Source organism: Monopterus albus, unplaced genomic scaffold (genome assembly GCF_001952655.1).
Source record: "Monopterus albus unplaced genomic scaffold, M_albus_1.0 scaffold212.1, whole genome shotgun sequence".
NCBI classification, from domain to species: domain Eukaryota; kingdom Metazoa; phylum Chordata; class Actinopteri; order Synbranchiformes; family Synbranchidae; genus Monopterus; species Monopterus albus.
The window spans coordinates 907,657-916,641 of record NW_018128092.1 but is presented as its reverse complement, the minus strand read 5'-3'; positions in this window follow the sequence as shown (position 1 = coordinate 916,641).

The window sequence follows — 8,985 nt, the reverse complement described above, 5'->3', positions numbered from 1 at the left end:
TAATACTTTAGAATAATATTGTTTCTTACATCTCCTCAAAAATGGCACCATAAACCGTCCTGTTTTCTGAAGCTGTGGGTTTATCAGTTTATTAGGTACACCTACATCAGTCTAATGGCGTGTGTTCTTATTCATTTCTAAAGGTGCACACACATATAATTAGTTTTTATATGTGTAATACTGATCAATATTAATATTTAGTTAGACGTCTTCTCTGTGCTCCTGTAGAGTCACAGGTGCTGTTCCTCTTTCGTCCACTGGAGGTCAGTGTCACTCTGTGCCAGTGAGGCTGGGACTGATCAACTCAACAGCACACACTCCTCTGGTTCTGGTTCTGGTGCCAACATGTAAGAGACATTCCTGTGTCTCTCCTAAAAAGGCTCTTCATCATTTTTTCACCAAATACATGAAAATGTCGCACAAACACATGATTTTAGTCGTGGATTCAGATGTTGGGGTGTTCACATGACATCGTCGTCTCTGCAGCTTTGATTTTTATCATCCTACTTTAATCTGCCTGTCACAAGTCGACCAGATTTAATACAGTGTGAGACTGGATCACTCCTGTAAACTGACCTAATCAGACCTTTTCCCCCTTGTCAAAGTTAGAGAAACCATGGAGTAAAAATGGCAGACACCAGGTGGGTCCTTCAAATCCTGTCATCTGAGATTTGGGCTTTAAAATGTCAGAAATAGGATTTCAATAAGTATTAAAAGTTATTGATCATGGTTAGTTTAAATCGATTACTTTGTTTAGCATTCGATGTCACCTCATTTACTTGTTGAAGTGACAAAGCAGTACTGTCAGTAGTACAGTAAACCAGTTCCATGTTGTAGTTCTGTCTCTCATCAGTTTGTCTTTATCTCACCGTAATAAAACGAAACCAACTCGGAACCAGAACCAACTTTGCAGCCCCGTGTTGTGGTGAGTGAGATAAAGTAATGTGTCCTCATATCCCTCATATGGATGTGAAATATCAGCCTAACAACCATATGAAGATGCTTATGTTTACAGTCACCCTGTGAAACACACAACAGAGAACGGCAGCTAGCCAACACCTCAGCTTCAGGTTTACAAAGTCACGTTATCCAGGTGCAGTCAGGTCTCTGCGGGCTCACACACTGTCTTTTGTATCTTTCTAAAAGGATGTTAGTGTGATGTAACAATTATCTAATATAATGTCATGGGTGTGGACGTGATGGGTGTCTGAACGTAATCTGTGTGAGTTACTGTGTACAGTTAATGTATTTGTTGAGTAGATGGTGTGTGCGAGTGAAGTCGACACTTAAATGTATAAGACGTTTGTACAGTGTTTGCCAAGCGGGTGGTGTGTGTGACTGTCGGTCACACATCATCAGGTGTGCTCCCATGATGCACCAGGGCAGTGTCAATGTCAGGTGCCACCCCCAGGAAATGAGTTTTGTAACGACTTGGAAATAAAAACATTCAAAGCTCAAATTATACAAAACAAATAATTCAGCGACAAACAGCCATTCATGTGCCGACAGAGTGAATATTTCATTTTCTAGGCCTCTGCATGTAAAAGATGTATCTACTATGTGACAAAACAAAATGGAGTCTTGTAAGATTTCAGTAATAAAGAAAACAGACAACATGAACACGCTCAACATGAACACGCTCGTGTGTCCAAAGCTGCAGGGATTTTGGCAGGATGTTAAAAAAGAAACCGAACTAAGTTTGAATATAAATTTGATGTTTGATCCAAAGTTATTTATCTTAGGTAACACTGGGAAATTCAGTGACAAAAACAACATTTATTTATTAAGAATCTTACTTACAAAAGCTAAAAACTGGTCCCAGGTCTGTGGCTGCTGCTACAGCTCTCGGTGGAAGTAAACATGATGGACAGAAAACAACCCGGGCTTCATAAGCACTTCTGTGCCTGACTAACTGTAACAGAGACATGGACGTGGAAAACCTCAGCGGCCTTGTGGTGTTAAGTCCTCAAAAATATTACAACCTCACTAGAAAATATCGCCTCATGTTTAGGCCAGTAGTTTACACTGGATATCCCATCAGGCCTCAGGATCTGCTGCGAGGAGGGAAGCACTTCGCCACACCCCCTGACCTGGTTAAATAGTGGAAAATGGATTTCCAGGGGTTTCCAGAAGCTTAACCTTAATATCATTAATGCTTTTAGGTCTGTCTTCCTGTGCAGCCTGCGTTAAGGAGAGCAAACAAACCACTGCTCACACAGAGTACGTCCTCCGGCAGCTGACATGCAGCTACATGCCTTAATTATCTGGGTGTCACTGTCAGCGCCGGCCAAATTTACTGGAGAGCAGCCTGAGAAAAAGGAACACAAGACATTACCTGTAATTAACGTCTAGTGTTGATGACTGCCGCTCTGTTGACCCAACACTTTTGTCCAGATTGGAAAACAGCTATTGCATTTATAAGGATTAAATCCAGAGAGGACATCTAAGGTCTGCAGGGGATGAATCCTAAAGACTTGTCATCTGGTGCCTCCTATCGATGCAGGTTTCTCAACACAGAGGGGAGGTTTGTATGATAACTGTTGGCATGGTGACAGTCTGTATGTTAACTATGCAGTACGGTAGCGTGTCTTAATGTTCTCTCAGAAAACAAACAACTGGTCACATGAGTGTAGAACTAAGTGAGCTTTACTTTTCATGCAGGCTTTTTGGGCCTCTGCTGTATTAACCTGCAGCAGGTGGGGGTCTGAACAGTCTGAAGACCTTTTCATCCCCACCACACTGTAAACTAACCACCATGATGTATCGACAGCCTGACAGGCCGCAGCTCCTCAGAGCGACGGCCTCCACGTATCAACCGACCAGGTGAGTTGGATGTGGACACAGTGTCCTCCTCAGTCCTCTCTGCTCCCATGGCGCTATATAAGGTTGTCAGTGTCTCCAGTGGAAAGACACAGAGGGCAGCATGGTCAGTGAAAACACACACACACACACACACACACACACAGCTTTTATGGGGAAGTCAGTGGAAAATGTTGGTGTGAAACAACAGAGTGTGAAATTCCTCCTTTCTCTTCAATCCAACTGAAATCTCTCAGAGCTGAGAGTCATGTTTGGTTTGGAGCCAGCTTCACACTGCAGCTCAAAGATGGCCTCAAAAACACACACTGCTCCGTCCACGTGGGATTTAACCCACATTCATTCATAGGTGATGCGCAGACAGATCTGACTCCATGTTTTGTGGTTCTGCTGTCCTGGTCACTGTTGTCATTAAGACACAACTCCAACATTCAGTCCAGTCCACTCAGACTTTAATCCACCAGTTTAAGAACTAAAGCACCTGTCTGGTGTCTGTGTCTTCATCAGCAGGTTTCTGAAGAGCCTCTTCACGCCTGGAGTTTACTGCTCACTGCCAGGTTTGCTCCTCAAGCCAGGAAATGTAATCAAAGACGAGTGGGCAGAAGGTCGCTGTGCAGCTATGAAGTACCACAAGTGGTTGGTATTGAAAAAGTCTTTATTGAACACACCCGGTACCTCCCTGTGTTCGAACCTACTGCCTCCACCATTTAATAGGCGTTTTTAGAGGACAGACAGCCTGGAGCAGCAACTGGCAACATACAAACTGGCTGTTTGATCAGTTGAACCTGGCAACACTGGGCGTTGGAGGAGTTCACGAACCCTGTCGTTCTTTGACAGAGCAGCTGTTCTCAGGACCACAGCTACTGGTTATCCAGGACACTAACATACTAACAGCAGTCCGTTATCTAACCTGATACAAAGCTAACATAACATTAGCAGTAATACATTACTGGTAATCTACAACAGCTAACAGGACAGGGAGCTAACATGGGGGATTACTGTATGTCTTGGAACTATTTCTACGCCAACAACAATTGTTGCACATTAGCAAAACGTTTTGTGATTTCTACCTCTAACTGTAGCAGGAGACGTGACACAGAATGGGAAACAGACAGATACGTTGTCCATAAACAGGTCCAGGATGTATCTTCTCCTTAAACCATAACCCAAATGCTTCAAACAGAGCAGCTCATACAAAATGTTTCTAGCTGCTAATGTGGCATCACGATCAGACTGATCTAATAAACAGAACTTTAATCAGAAGCACCGAAGACCTGTGATATTTGCATGTCTGGTTGTGTACAGATTAAACAAGTTAGATTTAATTATTTAGAGGTGTTGGCAGGTGTAAACCTTTGAACAGACTCGGGCCAGCTGTTTCCCTCTGGCTCCAGTCAACGCTCAGCTATGCTAACTGACTCTAGTTCTATAATTTCTATGTTGGACTGATCTCAATCTTCTCAATCTCAGCAAGAAATGTTGACTTAAGGTTTTAAATTTATTTGCATTTGCATCATGACTGTTACCAGGCAGGTAGAGTAAAACAAAAAAAGTTTAAGAACTCATTAAAGTTATTCAACAGAAGTCTTTATTATTACCTCCAAGACAGAGGTCATGTTTGTTTGTTTTCTTAAACCAATGTTTGTTGGATTGTTCACAGCATAACTCAGAAAGTAATGAATGGATTTGGATGAAATGTTTTGGAGAGGTAGGCTGTGGCCCACGAAACACCCCATTAGATTTTGGTGCTGAACCAGATCATCGTCCAGATCCAGGATTTTTTTTAAAGGATTCTTTGTTCTTGTGAGATATTGTAGTGCCGATTTCAATATTGTTGCTTCTAACGCAATGCTGTCCAAAGAAAACCGGCACATGATGCTACAGGCTTGCAACTAAAACCCTTTTCCACCTGTACCGGCTCAACTTGAGTCGCCTCGTTTGTTTTTCCATCAGCCAGATGTTAGTAGTACCTGGTACTACTTTTGGTATCAACTCCGATGAGCGTAGGCGACGTGAAACAATGACGTGTAACCAGAGAAACTGAGAAGTTGCGTTGTCAACATGCAAGACGTCCTGGAACAAAGGAAGCACCATTTTTAAAAGCAGCATTATTTAACGCTAACCGCTACTTTAATGTAGCTACTATGCTAACTCAAAACAGCCACATACCGAGAATCAAGAACAGCAGACCTTCGATGTCCTCCACTGGTACTGTTTCGGTTGCTGACGACATCACGGCAGTGTGATGCGGTGTCACTATGACAACCAGCTACACTGGGAGGGGGGCCCATCTGCAGTGGAAAACCAAGCACCTGGTACCAAAAGTGAGTAGAGTCGAGTCAGGTTGAGCCGGTACCAAGCGGTGGAAAAGGGGCTTAAGTTCAGATACTAACTGAAAGTCTACTGACTCAGATTTGACATATCTTCAAAGGTCACTAAGCAAGATCCCGAAGAAAACTGCCATTACTGAAACATAAGTTTTCTAGAATAACTTTCAAACTACAAATGATTTCAATGTGATTCCAAATGCTAGTGGCAGCTTTTCATGGTGGTGAAACTATGAATATTGCTTTTAGGCCGAATGACGCCACAGGGACAATGAACCGCCTTGGTGGAGGTTTGTTTTTTACCTGCTGTACAATGTACAGTAATATTAATTGTAACATGTTTTGTTAGTGATTTTGCTGTTGTTTGAGAGCTGTGACCTCATGTAAATTATGTGAACTTTACATGACATATTACTCCATCTGCTTTTCTCTTCTCCAGCTCTTTGGTCCAGTTAACCAACCTCATCCAGGTCTCTAACCTCCAGAGAAGGGTGGTTGAAACTCTCTCAAACAAGCTTTACTGAATATTCTGAGCTCTGTGTACACAAAGTGAGAGAAAGTAAAGGGTCAGACCAGGAGAATGGGCTAAATAAAGAAAGTAGGCTAGTTTGATATTAAAATGATAACTTTCTTTCCCGCCAGCTGAGAGACCCCCACAAAGGTCACGCTAGCTTTGTGTCCTGTAGCTGCTGTTGAATAGCCATTGTAATATGCTGCGATCACATCATAGCGCACAGCTGGATTATCGTGTTCGTTTTCCTGCACACTGAACCCAAGCAGTGATTTTCTTTGCTGTAGTCGGTTGTGAGTCTGACACAGAAGGTTAAACGTCTGTCACACACACACTCAGGTCTGGATTTGTTCTTTAGGCTCTGCGGAAGTTTTACGCCTCCTAGAAACAAACGCGTGGTTGGTCGGTTCTCTCTGTCACCATGGAGACCACGAAACTGCCCTCTGTCACCATGGGCTTCACACACACATTGGGCTTTCTACAGTTGTGAGGACACTGACATAATGCATTCCCAGAGGTCTGCAACCTTCTGAGACCTCGTGTTTTATGTTACTACTTAGATTTGTTCACATGTTGTGCCGATGTCCAGACCAAACCAGCTGAATGAGTTAACTGTCTGTGTGCCCGTTCTCAAACACATCAGATATCTGTGGTAGATACGACCTCCTCAAAATGTGGATGTGATCCCAACACTGCATGGCAGGCCACAGCCTTCACTTTGCCGCTTTACTTTTACTTTTTGCTTGTATTTACTATAGGCATCAATAGCATCCGGAAGCTCAGAGACTATAACTGGCAGTTGAACAAACAAGAACCGGGGCAGGTTGTAGAGGGCCAATATGAGGCTAACTGGTGTCTGCCAGCCAATCAGGAGCAAGTGTTTCTTTGGCTGTGCTGTAACTGTGTTTGTCATCTGGTTCTTTCGTGAGCAGGCAGACCAGCAAGTGCTGGTGGTTTTTCTGATCCAAGAGCAAACTGAAGAAACTTTAACAGGCTGCCTAGTTCAAACAGCTGTCAGCTGATGTGGATTTGGTCTTTCTGCCACCTCCGCCCAGTGTGTGTGCTGTAGTCTGACCACAACACCGACAACAACAACACTGCATGTACCAGCCTGCTGCTTCACCAGCTCAGACAGGAAGTCCAGTCAGCATGACTCCACACACACACACACACACACACACACTGGTTGTACTATAGTTACAGTTCTTTTAGCCCTGAAACTGCTCTTTGAAGGGTGTGTCAGAAAGTCAAGCCAAAGTGTCCTCACTCATGACTCCAACCTAACACACACACACAGTCTACACAAAGAAATACTCACAATTTAACTAAGTAAACAGCAACAATACAGTGTAAAGGTTCAGCACACTGAGTTTAGATTAAGACTTATTGATGCATTTACATGTAACTAAGTACTTTATGTTGTTGGGTAGTTTAACCAATCAAGATGCATTACAGTATATACAGTACATGTTTATATCTAAAATCAGAACCTGCAAAGTAACTGGAGCTGCCAAATAAATACAGTGGAGTAAAAAGTATTTTCCTTTGAAATGTTATGGTGGAATAATTCAAACTTATATTAAATGGAGATACTCAAGTAAAATACCTCAAGAAATATTTCTAAATGTATTTGTTTACTTTCCACCACTGTACATTTGTGTGTGTCCACATCTGTTACAACAACGAGTGGTTTGTTTATTTGGTCTGACAGCGGTGAGACTGGTGCTACAGTCCCAGTCCGTATAAAAGAAAACCAACTGTTAATTATGGGCCAGTACGTTGATGCTACCTGTGAGATTAGACTGATAGAGTTTCAGAGCCACCGTAGGAACCGACTTCATTTTAGATTGACCAGATACTTTAAATGTTCACTGCCCAAAATGGTGTTCTTGAAATAAAACACTGCATCTATTTCAACATATTTAATAGTAAAAATACAACACATAGTGTAAATAGTGTGTATAAACTGTGATACAGTGGTGTCATCATCGTGCACTGAACACAGACTGAGCCCCATCTGAGCGTCTCACTCCCAGAGAGGAAGCACATTTGCTCTTTATGGCAAAAGGCAAAACAAACCGAACATAAGGTGGCGACTGCCCTGCGAGGTCTTACAGGTATAAATTTCACATGGACAGGAAACAGAAACACAAGCTGGGAAACTGATCAAACTCTTTTTTCACTGATCTGCAGATGTTCTACTTTTTCATCCACATGTTATAAGATTCTGTATCTTTCAGACTCTGGACACAGAACAGAACAGACACAAGTGTCAAAAGGTGAGAACCCCAGCAGCGACTGTAGCATACTGTCAGACCAACATGTTTCGGTTTGTGGCCACTGATGAGCCCGTCTTGAAGATAAAATGCACTGGTATGACAACAGCGTTGCTGTCCAGAACTCACAGCTCTGGATTTTTAAAGCCCAGTTAGTTTTTTGAAGCTTAGCTGGGCGACTTCAGTGCAACATGTCAGAGACTCTGAAAGAGCAGCAAACAGTGAGTTGTGTCACCATCTGGACGACTCAGCTAATGGTGTGAAGTACATTTGGTAAAGTTTTGAACACAAGTACTCATAAAAATATTTGAGAAACTAAATGTGCGCCTGTATTACAGTAATATTTGGTAAAAAGCTCCTGAAAAAGCAGCAGACTCCATCTGCTGATCAAAGCCCTGAGCAGCAGCTGAAAGATCAGGGAAAACCAAGTAAGTGGATTTGGAGGTGGGAGGTTTTTGTACTACTGTTAAGCTCAGGAATGCATTTAAAGACCTTTGTACTTCTGTCGACTGTGATGTCAGAATGCACGCACACGTGCTGGCGGCTTCACCTGTGTCTTCTTTCTTGGAAGCGCGGCCTTGTGTTACAGCAGGCTTGTCCGTGCACGCTCCTGCGCTTCTACGTTACACCCAGGATGCAGCTTCTGTTGTGTATGTGCATGCGTGTGTGTACTTGTATGCCTGTCTCTGTGAGGCCAAGTGTGAGTTGTAAATATTGAGAGTGAGCAGAGTCGGAAGAAGTACTCAGAACCACAAAAGTACCAGTAGAGCTCTGCAGAAATACTTCATCACCAGTAACAGTCCTACATTCGAAATGGAGAAAATGTACTAAAGCTGTCAAAAGTAAAAGGACTCGGCTCCTGTGGCTGATACATTATTACACTGTATGCCGCTCTTTAGTTTATGTATTTAACCAGGGTAAATCCCTTGAGGTAAAAACCCTCTTTTCAACCATAGTTACTGCATCAATGCACAAGTAGTAGTAATGTTGAGGCTGCTGAAGGTGCAGCTACTTTGCATAAATACAACACAGACTACTATAAACTGGGGGGGGG